The 12,436-nt window shown below is 46.2% G+C and overlaps 1 protein-coding gene across 3 annotated transcripts in view; it reads left to right on the top strand.

The window, feature by feature from the left end:
- The first annotated feature begins 3,589 nt into the window (after positions 1-3,589).
- Positions 3,590-12,436, top strand: part of NDRG3 (NDRG family member 3) — an 86,267-nt gene continuing 77,420 nt past the window's right edge. For 2 of the 3 annotated variants that reach the window (XM_082858236.1, XM_082858234.1), the window contains exon 1: positions 3,590-3,627. The gene's annotated coding sequence lies outside the window, so the exon portion shown is untranslated. Of the gene's footprint in view, positions 3,628-4,856; positions 4,871-12,436 lie in introns of those variants that run through there. The other variant, XM_082858235.1, reaches the window with a different exon arrangement.

The raw sequence follows: 12,436 nt of genomic DNA, 5'->3' as shown, positions 1-12,436 counted from the left end.
CCCTTCTCACAGATGAGATGAGATGATACAATCCCTATGTGATGAAGTGACATAGCATTAGGCTACTATTGACCTGACCATACATCAGAAGGAGGATCATGAAGCCATGATGATGTCAGTGGTTGGATGTCATGAGCAGATGACGTTGATGGTTGGGGATCCACAATAGATAGTTGAAGGGTTCTTTGCTGAAAGCTTTTGGAAGAACATTGTGATTGGAGTTGCTGTCTCTTTAACTCATCACAGTGTTGCTGCAGAGTTTGTAACCCTTTGGTGATCATGAATGGCTACAGTGCTTCTTTTCATCTGAGGATCATATTCCATAATTTTGAAATTGATTGTGAAATTCGAAACACTTTGGCAAGTTTCAGTAATGTCCACATTACTGATTCTGCTTCAGGTTCTTCACCTTCCTCTTCCTCTGTAGATGACTCCACAAGTTCTTCCAATAACTCGTTTGTTAACACTTCTCGGTGGCCTTCAGTATGTTCTTCCACTTCTTCTTCAAGCATGTCAGCAAATTCTTCTCCACCAACATGTCTTGCTACGTGAATGAGTTTCCTAACTTCTCCATCGAGCCTCAGTAAACTTTAAAATCATTCACGACTTCATAAGTTCTACCAACAGGCATTTACAGTTTCTGGTTTTAATTCCTTCACAGCAGCTTTGATGAATGTATTGCGTTGGCAATAGCGAATGATTTCCAGCACTGCTTTATGTCCAGATGAAAGTCTGCGTTCATTGCTGACTAAATGTGATCAAATATCAGGCAGTCAGGCAGGTGTACGTGGCCTTGACAAACCAAGCGACGCCTTGTCAAGTGGCTGAAGCAATGAGGTTGTATTTGAGGTAAAAATACAACTTTGACATTTTCATTTTCATAGCAGATTCAGGACGGCCAGGTGCATTGTCTATTAGTAATAGGATTTTAAATTCCAACCCTTCCTTTTCCAAATGTTTTTCACTTCTGGAAAGACGCATTGGTGGAACCAGTTCATAAACAAGATAACTTTCACCTGATTATGTTGTCAGAATATGGGCAGATAATTCCTGGTTTTGCTTCTGAGAGATTGTGGATGCTTCATTCTGTACACAACTCCTCCCTTTAATAGATGCCCTGCAGCGTTGCCAATAGTAACAGAGTTAATCTGTTCCATGTTTTATGACCTGGTGCCTCCTTTGCACTTCTATGAAGGTAGATTTGTTGCCGAATGCAAGTTTGTGTGCCTGACACACAATAAGGCCAAACAAAGCCAAACGTCCGAGTTTGGAGCAGAGAAAGTTTTATTGCAAGGGCCAAACAAGGAGAATGGGTGGCTCATACTTTAAAAAAAAAAACAGAACTCCCAGATGGTTTTTGGTTCTATTGGGCACCTTCTTCCAGAAAAGCCCAGTTTCATCACATGAAGACTTGCTTTGGGTGGTATCCTTTCTCTTCAAATTCTTCAACTCTGCTGGAAATGTGGCAACAGCTTCTGAAGCTGAATCCAGCCTCCGTACCCTGACACCAAATTAATTCTCAGAGACAGAGTTTTGGGTGAAGTAGAAAATAGCTTTATTGCTTTTCCAGGCAAAGGGCCACAGTGGGCTAATGCCCTCAAAACTGTGTATCTCAACCTGGAGGGGGTAGTGAGAAGTTTTATAGTAATGGTTCAAGGAGGGCGTGATCAGCTCGTGGACAATCTTCTAAGTAGTTGGTGGTGAGGTAAGTGGGAGTCAGCATCATCAACCTTCTGGTTCCAACCAGTCTGGGGTCTGCACGCTTGTGGGCAGCATACAGTTGATTTCTCCCACCTGGTGGGGGTTTCAGTATCTGCAAGATAGCAGGTAACAAGATATTGTTACATATATCCCTTGAGTGGGAAACAGGACCCTGCCCCAAGGCTGCGTTATTGTTGGTTTTGACTGTCCCTACCTTGTCTCAGCATCCCATCCCTTCCCTAATTAGCAACTGTTTGAATCTGCTTTTGCAACTCAGGAAGGTCCTGGAGGCCGAAAGAAGCCTATTTCCTGTAACCAAGAAATGGCGTGAGTGGGTGGGGGAATTCCCTGGCCGTCCAGTGGTTAGGACTCTGTGCTTTCACTGCCAGAGCCAGGGTTCAATCACTGGTTGGGGAACTAAGATCCCTGCAAGCTGAGCAGTGTGGCCAAAAAAAGAAAAAAAGAAAAGAAATAGGGGACACAGAAAGGCTCTTGTGCCCAGGACCCCCACAGGGTCCTGCTCAGTATCACTTCTTCACTGGCAGACTCAGTCTCTCCGGCAATTTTTCTATTTTTCTGTCCAAAATACTCCTGAGTCTGTGTAACAATCCCTTATTTGCAGTAAATGGCTTGGTGTCACTCCCTTCAGAGGAGCCCTTGCTGAAGTCTTTATATAGGCTTGAAACTGAGCAGGACCCAGTGGGGCCCTCCTGGGTACAAAAGTCCCTCCATGTCCCCGTTTCTTGTCTGTGGAAAGAGGCTTTGGTCTCCTAGGCCCAGGTGGAGGATGGTGTCTGCATGCTGACCACAAGCAGTAGATCCCAAACTGGTTGGAACCAGGAAGTCCATGATTAAGATTCCTGAAACATCACCCTGTTACCTCACCACCAACCAATCAGAAGAAAGTTATGCACCCTGCAGCCCTCACCCCAAATGTTGCCTTTAAAATTTCTTCCTTGAAGGGGTTTGGGTCATTTGAGCACCAGTCCACTGTTCCTTGCTTGGCCCTGCAATGGATCTTTGTCTGCTCCGAACTCCAACGTTTTGGTTGGTTTGGCCTCACTGGGTGTCAGACACATGAACTTGGCTTTGACAATAGGCTCAGTGCTTTCTGGGGCAACACGTTGTTGTCAACAGAATATGTATTTTGTTCGTGTCTTCCACAAATTTAACGCCTTTTCACTCTCAAGCACTTTTTATGCACTGTGGCCCTAACTTTTGCAGTTTGAGGTACGACAGCAAAGCTGGCACAGATTTTTTTCCTGCAGTTTCACAGAAAATTCATTCTTGCTGTAGATCTTAGCAACCTCAGCATACCGTTGTTTTTTTTTTTCCTTATTGAGAACTTTCACCTGTTCACCTCAAGGAAGCCCCTCACAGCTTCTCTTTGGCTTATCCACATCACTAGCCATACTACTCTTGCACTTTGGGGCCATTATTAAGTAAAGTAAGGGTTACTTGAACACAAACACTGCCATATGCAGACAATCGATCTGATGAGAGACCGTCACTAAATGATTAAGGGGGCAGGTAGCATATACAGCGTGGATATGCTGGACAAAGGAATGGTTCACTTCCCCGGGGGAGGGAGCAGGACAAGAGATTTCGACACACTGCTCCGGACAGCACAGCAATTAAAAACTTACGAATTATTTACTTATTTTCCATTCAGTAGTTTCAGACCAGAGTCGGCCAAGCGGAACTGAAACCACGCAAAATCAGGCAAACTACTGTACACGGAAAATGGCGCCAGCTCAGCCACCATCTTCTCCGTAGGTCCCCGGGCGGGCGGGCACAGCGCATATGCGCCGCCTGGCGTCCTCAGCGCGCCTGCGCGGGCGCAGAGCCTCCTCCCCACCCCCCTACCCGCCCGCCCCACTCCCGCCGCCGCGGCTGCTGTGCTGACGGCGGTTGCCGGAGCTTCGGGTGAGTGTGAGCGCCTCAGCCCGGCTGGCGGGGGGCGCGCCATACTGCATGCGGGGTCGTCCCTCCTCTTGCCTTCTCCTTCCCCGCCTCATCACCCCGGTGCGGCCGGGCACCGGGTCAGCGCTGCCAGCCTCGTCTAGGTGTCCGGGCGCCCTCCGCCCTCCTCTCCTGGGGACCCGGGGGCAGCCCGGCCTCCCTCGGCCGCTCCCCACCTGGGCGGCGGGGCCCAGGGCGAGCCCGCCAGCGACAGCGTGCAGGCGGCAGCGGCCGAGCCTCTGGGTGCCCAACAGCTCAGCCTCAGGGACCCACCGCAGGCGCGACCCCCTTTCCCGCTCCTGCTCTGCAGGCGGCGGAGCTCGGTGGGCCTCGGGGTCGGGCATTCGTCTGCCCCGTCCGCCCGGCGGGGGGCCTGGAAAATGGGCCGGGAGCTCGCCTTGCACTCGTGCGGTGCCTGTGCCGCAAAGAGTACCCCCTGGCTGGACCCGGCGACGACCATGCGAGGGAGGGGCTTCTTAGCCCCACGTTACAGATGAGGAAACTGAGGCACAGAGCGGTGAAGTGCCCTGCCCAAGGTCACGCGCCAGACGAGAGGCAGGAATGGCTCTTGAATTCAGGGTCTGGGGCTGTCAGGCTAGTGCGGTTGGAATTCGATCTTGTCCCTTTAAAAAAAAATCTGAAATGCACTTTCATCTCTGGAGTTGCTTCTTCGACGTCATAAAAGTAGGCTGCAAAAACAGCATTTTCTTGTTGTTGGAGTACAATTGAGGTGTTACTGTAATAGTGGTAATAGTAATGTTATTAATTAGGGGCTCACGTTCATCCAGCGCTTGCTGTGTGCCAGGGCTCCTGCCAAACATTTTAAGGTTATCTCAGTATCTCAGCGCTTCGCCATCGGATGCGTCCTCCTTCCTTTTCATGCAGCTTTTTTTCTGCAGAGCTGACCTCCCTGTCACAGATAAAGTAGGCTTAGGAGGCAGGGACGCTCTCAAGGTGGCTTACTGGCAGAGCAGGGGTAAGCCTTGTCTGCCTGAGTCCAGATTTTGTCCCCAGAGGATATTATTAGCCTTCCTTTTCTGGCTGCCAGGAGTGCAAGACTGGGATAGCTGGGCTGGTTGAATTTGGAGGTGACAGAGCGAATCTGGCGAGCATTCCCCTTATCCTGGGGCTTTCTGGCTCTATTCCAGTGCTGGGCTTGAACATCTCACTTAAGATGAAGTAAAAAGAGAAGGAGAGCATTGACAAGGTATTGCATCTAAGAAGCCTCACCGATTTAAAGTCCCAAAGGAATGGCTGTAAAAATATGCGAATGTTTCTTCCCCAAAACAACTAGCTCAAACTTTTTTTTTCTTCCTTAGCAAACCCTCCTACACATTTCAAAACTCCATTAACTTACCACCTTTTCTGTGAAGCCTTCCTTGCTTGATTTTCCCAATTAGAATTACACACACATACATATGTATATATGTGTGTGTGTAGGTAGGTAGGTAGGTAGATAGGGTAGAAGCTTCAGTCTTACCCTTGGGACTGTTAGCCCCTTGAGGTCAGGGGCCATCTTTGCAGCCCCAAGTGACTGGCTCATAGTAGGCCCTTGGTAAAGACTCAGTGAATTTCCGTTGCTCCTTTTCATTACTTAAAGGTGATGTTTTCCTGCCCTTCTGTTCCTCCTTCTTGCCCTTCAATTTCTCTTAGCTGTCCTTCTCTTTAGTTTCAACTTCTGATCATCACTGGCCACTCAGAGGTCTCTAGTCCACCCTGTTGTGTCTGAAAATTTGCAGAAAAAGGTCCTATGTCAAGAAGCCTGTTTATGCCCAAGAGTGGAGTTGGTATATGTCACCTAAGTGTACAGGACTGTTTTTATTTGCATGTTGCACTAAGGTAGCCTGAGGCTTATAGCTTTTTAGTCTATTCCTAAATACATGTAAGATTCATTTTTACATTCTTTCGGCTTACGTGGCTGACTGCCCCAGTGTTATCAGAGTAATCACAATTTTTACCATAAATCATTTCATAGTATTTATAACAATAAATATTTGAAAGGGCCCTTTGGGAGGCAGTAGGTCTGCCAAAGTACATAGGTTCTCTACATAAATGAAACTTCTAAAATAATTTTTCCAAATAATCTTCTGCAAATAGATTGAGCTGTTATGCATAAGGCATGGTGCTGGGTATGGTGGAAGATTCTCATAGTTCTTGTTCAAAGAGCTCACTAGCAAAGCGATATGAGTATAATGGTATACTCAAGTATAATGGAATAAGATATTCCAATGTGAGACGTTTCATAAAGTCATACGTCGCTCAAGGCTGAAAGGAAGTGTTAGGTCGTTGAGTCCAGCTGTCTTGCTTTTACAGACTTCATCCTGAGAAGTGAGCTTGTCCAAGGTCGCAGAAGTGGCGCTACAACTTGAATGTAGACTTTTTATCCATCAAAAGTTTATCAGTATTTCTCTCGGTGAATTTATCCTTAAAGACCGGCAACTTTATTAAAATTTGTGCTTAGAACAGGGGTGAGGAAGAGGTGACAAAAATATGATTCATGTCTTCAAGGGAAGAGTAAAGAACTGTTCTCTATCATTGGAGACAGTGCGTACCTAATTGTGAAATTGTATGGTAGAGGAGCTAGGTATGTCATAGGAGGGGGAGGAGCAAGAGGGATCAGTAAGAGCTGTGGTACTGAGAGCACTTTGGGGAGGATCGAGGACTTTCTGGGCTTTAACAGATTGGTATGATCAGAATTAATCAAAAGGACAAGAAATGCATTTTGAAATAGGGTGGTAAAACCAAAACAAGGTTACAGTGCCTGACAATATAATGTTTAAGGGACAATAAAAATAAAAAACCGGCTTGGGGCTTCCCTGGTGGCACAGTGGTTAAGAATCCGCCTGCCAATGCAGGGGACACGGGTTCGAGCCCTGGTCCGGGAAGATCCCGCATGCCGCGGAGCAACTAAGCCCATGTGCCACAGCTACTGAGCTTGCGCTCTAGAGCCTGTGAGCCACAACTACTGAGCCCGCGAGCCACAGCTACTGAAGCCCATGTGCCTAGAGCCCATGCTCTGCAACAAGAGGAGCCACCACAATGAGAAGCCTGCGCACCACGATGAAGAGTAGCCCCCACTCACCACGACTAGAGAAAGCCCGCACACGAAGACCCAATGCAGCCAAAAAAAAAAACCCAGCTTGACCAAGGTGGCTTGACTTTTAGAGGAGTGGTTCTCAACCATTAGTGTGCATCTGAATTACCTGGAGAGTTAATTAAAACACAGATTGTGGGGTCCCCACCTCCAGAGATTCTGATTCAGTAGGTCTGGAGTGGGACCTGAGAATTTGTATTGCTAACAAGTTCCCAGATGATGCCGATGCTTCTGATCCAGGGACAGCACTTTGAGAACTTGAGCTGGATTAGAAAGTTGAGAAGCGGGACTTCCCTGGTGGCGCAGTGGTTAAGAATCCGCCTGCCAATGCAGGGGACATGGGTTCGGAGCCCTGGTTCGGGAAGATCCCACATGCCGCGGAGCAACTAAGCCTGTGTGCCACAACTACTGAGCCTGTGCTCTGGAGCCCGTGAGCCACAACTACTGAACCCGCATGCCACAACTACTGAAGCCCACGTGCCTAGGGCCCATGCTCCGCAACAAGAGAAGCGACGACAATGAGAAGCCCACACACTGAAACGAAGAGTAGCCCCCGCTCGCCACAACTAGAGAAAGCCCGTGCGCAGCAACAAAGACCCAACAGAGCCAAAAATAAATAAATAAATATATTTATTTAAAAAAAAAGAAAAAAAAAGTTGAGAAGCTAGAGTCAGAAACTGTCAAAGAACTTGGGCCAAAAAAGTGTAAGAGTGTGTGTGTGTGTGTGTGTGTGTGTGTGTGTTATATACCAGCATAGGAAAGTTCTGGAAAGATACATTCCAGATTGTAATAGTAGTCATTTCTGGGAGTGGGATTTAGGAGGTTGGAGAATTCACTTTCACTGCATACCTTTCAATACTATTTTTGCATTGTGCACATACAGCTTTTGTATTTTAAAAAGGGAAGAAAAGTAAGAGTCCTTTTTGAAGATATGCACTAAAATATTTATGGATTAAAAAAAGAGCTTGCTAAAGTAATCTAGTGTCATACAACAAACATTTTTAGAGTGTCTGCTCTATGCCAGTTGCTGCTGGTTCTGGAAATACAAAGCCTTTGGTAAAGCTTGTAGTCTGGTGATCGAGATGGGTAGATTGCAGCTCTGCTGAGTATCACGTGAGCTTCCTAAGCTCAAGGACAAGGGTCTAGCTCTGTGCGTGGCAGATAATAAGCACTTGGTAAATGATGAATGAATGAGCAAATCCAGGCAAGAAGTGAGGACAGTCAGAAAGAAAAGGAAAGGGCAAATGGGAGATTCTGGAAGAAAAATTGACAAGCCTGAATAGAGATGATGAAAAGAAAGGGTGTATCAAGGACTTTCAAGTCCAAAGGTTGATAACATTTGGATTTACTGCAGAACTGGATGTCCAGTCATCTATTCTGAAAGACCTTTTTAAACCATCCCCCCCAGTCCCACCTTTTTGTTTTTTTAAGAGACTGCTTGAAAATAGCACGCAAAAACTTAACTAGATTTAGTATGAGTATTTACCAGGGCTTTCTTTGGTAAATGAAACTTTTTTTCTTTAATCACAGTGCTAATTCTAATGTATTTATAAATATTTATCTATCTATTTAGCTGCACTGGGTCTTAGTTGTGACATGCGGGATCTTTTTAGTTGAGGCATGCGGGCTCTTAGTTGCGGCACGCATGCAGGATCTAGTTCCCTGACCAGAGATGGAATCCAGGCCCCCTGCATTGGGAGCACAGAGTTTTAACCACTGGACCACCAGGGAAGTCCCTTCTCTCCCACTTTTTTGTGTGTGTGTGTGTGATACGCGGGCCTCTCCCTGTTGTGGCCTCTCCTGTTGTGGAGCATAGGCTCCGGACGTGCAGGCTCAGCGGCCATGGCTCACGGGCCCAGCTGCTCTGCGGCATGTGGGATCTTCCCGGACTGGGGCGCAAACCTGTGTCCCCTGCATCGGCAGGCAGACTCTCAACCACTGCGCTACCAGGGAAACCCTCCCCCACTTTTTGTTTGGAGGTGCTACTTTTTATATTCTTCAGAGATTCAATATAGAAAATTAAAATTAATTTCCCTAATAGAGGAGTTTAGCTATATCATTTGATTGTAATCCCTTTACCACCTAAAAATGCCCACAGTCTACAGTTTGAGTTTTCAATTGACCAAATATAAATTTCTGATACAGCCACTCTTCATACTTGATTTTATTACTCATTATTTTAAGGTTTTTTTGGTTGTTATTTTGCAGTATCTTTTTAAAGGTAATGCTATTTCAGGTTTGGAGCTAGTTATGTTTGTGAGTGTGATGGCCCAAAAACTCATATATCAGGATAAGGAAAATTTAGCTCATAAAAACTTGCTTCTCTTTTCTAATGATAACTTAAGAGAAGTCATGTCAGCTTTTCATTTAATTGGTAGTTGTGATATGATAATCTTTCCAGAAATACCATTTGCTTTCAAAAGAGACACAGTTGTTTATTAAAAATGACAGTTTTATCCTTATCTTTTAAGCCTGAACTTTCAACTTGAGGATAAAAATGAATGCTTTTTGAAATTGTGAGATTTCTTAGCTCTAAAACCATTTAATTTGAAACCTAATAATTGGCAGAGAAAGGAGAAGAGAGGAATCAGGCTATTATCTCTTTATCCCTGTAGTTGAGAAAGCTCTGGGGACCAGGCTTTCTGGGACCCAGGTTTTTAACCAGGATGTTGACTAAAGTGTAACTTAGGGTGATTAGACAGTCCACAGGGTAATTGCTTTTCAAATACTTCCAGATTGGTGCGGGTCTGTCCTATTCATTGAAGTAATAATGATGATAATAATAATACCTAAACTTTGTTTGGTGCTTCTCAGTTTTCAAAATTCTTTGATCATTAAGATCCTGGTAGACTCCAGTAGCCAAAGCTGAAAAAAATAAGTAGAAGAATTAATGGTCAGTTGGCATCAAGTGGAAAAGTCGTTTATAGAGGCTGCCCAAGCTCTAGCTGCAGGTGCTCAGGTGCAAATCCTTATTCTGCCCCTCGCTAGCTGTGTGACCTTTGGCATATTACAGAACCTCCCCAAGCCTCAGTTTCTTCATCTGTAAAATGGGGAGATTACAGTACTATCTTATAAGTGTGTGGGAAAATAAAATGGAATAATGGATGAAACTGCTTGTTCTGGTATCTGGCATAGAGTCAGTGATCAATATCTTATGAGCATCAAGTTAGTATGAGTATTAAGTATTGCCTCTTAGGGCTCTTATTTGTCCTTTACCTCCACGCACGTTGTCTTAAAGAACAGATTGTGTTCAGGGATTCTATCTTATAGCTGGTGGGAACTTGGAACCCATCCCAAGAGCACGTACCAGAGCCTTGCCAGCAGTAGCTTTCCTGGTGTCAAGAGCTGGAGACAGAGGGTAGTGCTTCTGCTTCTAAAGTGACTTTAGTATGACCCCCTTGTTAGAGCTTCAGCTGGTTGATGGGTGTCTGGGATTAACAAGAACTCCCCTAGATGTGTGTTGCTTTGTTCTAATAGCTATCTGTACCAGTACCCTGGGATGAATAGAATGGTTATACAAGCAGACTCAGATCCCCAGCTTGGCAGTCTCTGTAGACCTCCCGTTTACCACCTGCTGCCAGAATCCTGGAGTGACACAACAGGAAGGCGGGCCTATTGTGAGGGGTGCTACTCTTTTCCTTTTAGAAAAACACAAGGTGCGTGGACAGCCCTTATCCAGGGCTGAGGACTATAGAGAGATTTACTGTTAAAATGAGGGTCTGGGGCTTCCCTGGTGGCTCAGTGGTTGAGAGTCGCCTGCTGATGCAGGGGACACGGGTTCGTGCCCCGGTCCGGGAAGATCCCACATGCCGCGGAGCGGCTGGGCCTGTGAGCCATGGGCCGCTGAGCCTGCGCGTCCGGAGCCTGTGCTCCGCAACGGGAGAGGCCACAACAGTGAAAGGCCCGCTGAGCCTGCGCGTCCGGAGCCTGTGCTCCGCAACGGGAGAGGCCACAACAGTGAAAGGCCCGCGTACCGCAAAAAAAAAACCCCAAAAAAACAAAATAAAATGAGGGTCTGTGGGCATGCTTAAGCAGCTGCCTTTGATCACTCTCCCCGTCCCCCACCTCTGCTTATGGCATAGCATTTCTGAAAGTATTTTCCTGGTGAAGAGTAACCCAGACTTTCCTTTATGCAGTGCAAAACGTCAGTGAGCTGTATTTTAAAAAGTCATTGTTTCTTCCACAGAGCCGGGGGTTTGGCTTGTTTATCTGGCTTTCTGGGGAGTCTCCTGAGACCCTTTCCTTTCCTAAGGGCCCTCAGGAGACAGCAATGAAATCAACATCCATTACCCTAGACACTTGAGAGGATGCTTAAGTTAATAGTTTTATGATACGATTAATTCAGGCTTTAACCCTGGCAAAACTTAAGAGGCAAGTCATCAGATTGTGCCTCTTAAAGACTGAAGTATGGAATCTAGCCCAGGACTCTGTGGTATCTTTCAGAGCCTGGAATAGGAGTCCAGATGCCAGTCCCAACCCTACACCCAGCCGACTATGTGAATCTAGGCAGACCACTTAAATTTCTAGGCCTCTTTTCTCATCTGAAAGTGACAGCATGACTGTAGACCAGTGGTTCTCAGTTCTAGCAGCATGTAAGAATCACCTGTGGAGCTTTAAAGGCAATACCTGGGCCCCGTCTTAGCCCGATTAAATTGGATCCTTAGGGTTGAGGCCTGGGTATTGATGTTCTTCGAAGCTCCCCAGGTCTTTCTAATGTGTAGCTAAGAGAACTGCTGGACAAGATGCCGCGTTTTAAACAACTGTGTCATTTTGTTCCTCAGAAACCCTCAGTGATTGTCCAGTGATGTCTGAGTCATGTGCTCTGTGTTCTGACCAGCCTTGTCTTCTTTCCCAACTACGTTGTTCTTCCTGGTGTCTCTTGGATATGTTGTGTACATTTATTTCTTTCCCAGCTCAAACGTCCTCACCTGGAATGTCCTCTCCTCCCTTCCAGCTATCCAGAACATATCCATTCAAGGCCCAGCACTCTTAACTCCTTTGGGAAACTCCTGACCATCCCAGTCCTTAGTTATTTCTCCCACTTCTGCACTGGTTCCAAGCTTCGTTTAACTCTGGCTAAACGTAGTGAACACTAGATGCAATGTAAGACATGATACCCAGGCAACATTCTGTCCTCCTGGGTAGGTGGGACACATGGAAATACCACTGGTTTGACTTGTATACTGTTAAACATCTGTGTAGTATGTTGTATTGTTGGCTATTTCATTACGGTGTGTATCTTGTAACTGTTAGTTGATGGATGGCTCTCTGTGACCTGACTCCAGTGGACGTTTTTAGCTTTGTCACCTATTACCAACAGCAAGCTTCTGCTCTTGCCAAACTGGAACGTTTTCCAGCGGTGCTTTCTCATCATCTTGCTTTTTCGTTCTCCTCCCTTTCTGGCATTCCTTCTTTTATTCTCTCATCCTGACCTATAGGAATGGTATCTATTCTTCAAGGTCCAGTTCAAATATTACCTCCTCCATGAAACTTTTTCTCAGCACCACAACCTGCATTGAGTGACCTTTGCTGTAAACCCCTGTAACCCTTAGAGCAGTGGTTCTCAGCTGGGGCTGATTTTGCCCCCAGAGGACATTTGGCAATACCTGGTTGTCACAACTGTGGGAGGAGGGTGCTGCTAGCATTCAGTGGGTGGAGGCAAGGGATGCTACTAAACAC

This window comes from Leucopleurus acutus (genome assembly GCF_964270905.1).
Source record: "Leucopleurus acutus genome assembly, chromosome: 16".
Lineage (NCBI taxonomy): Eukaryota > Metazoa > Chordata > Mammalia > Artiodactyla > Delphinidae > Leucopleurus > Leucopleurus acutus.
This window is presented reverse-complemented; position numbering and strand designations above follow the sequence as displayed.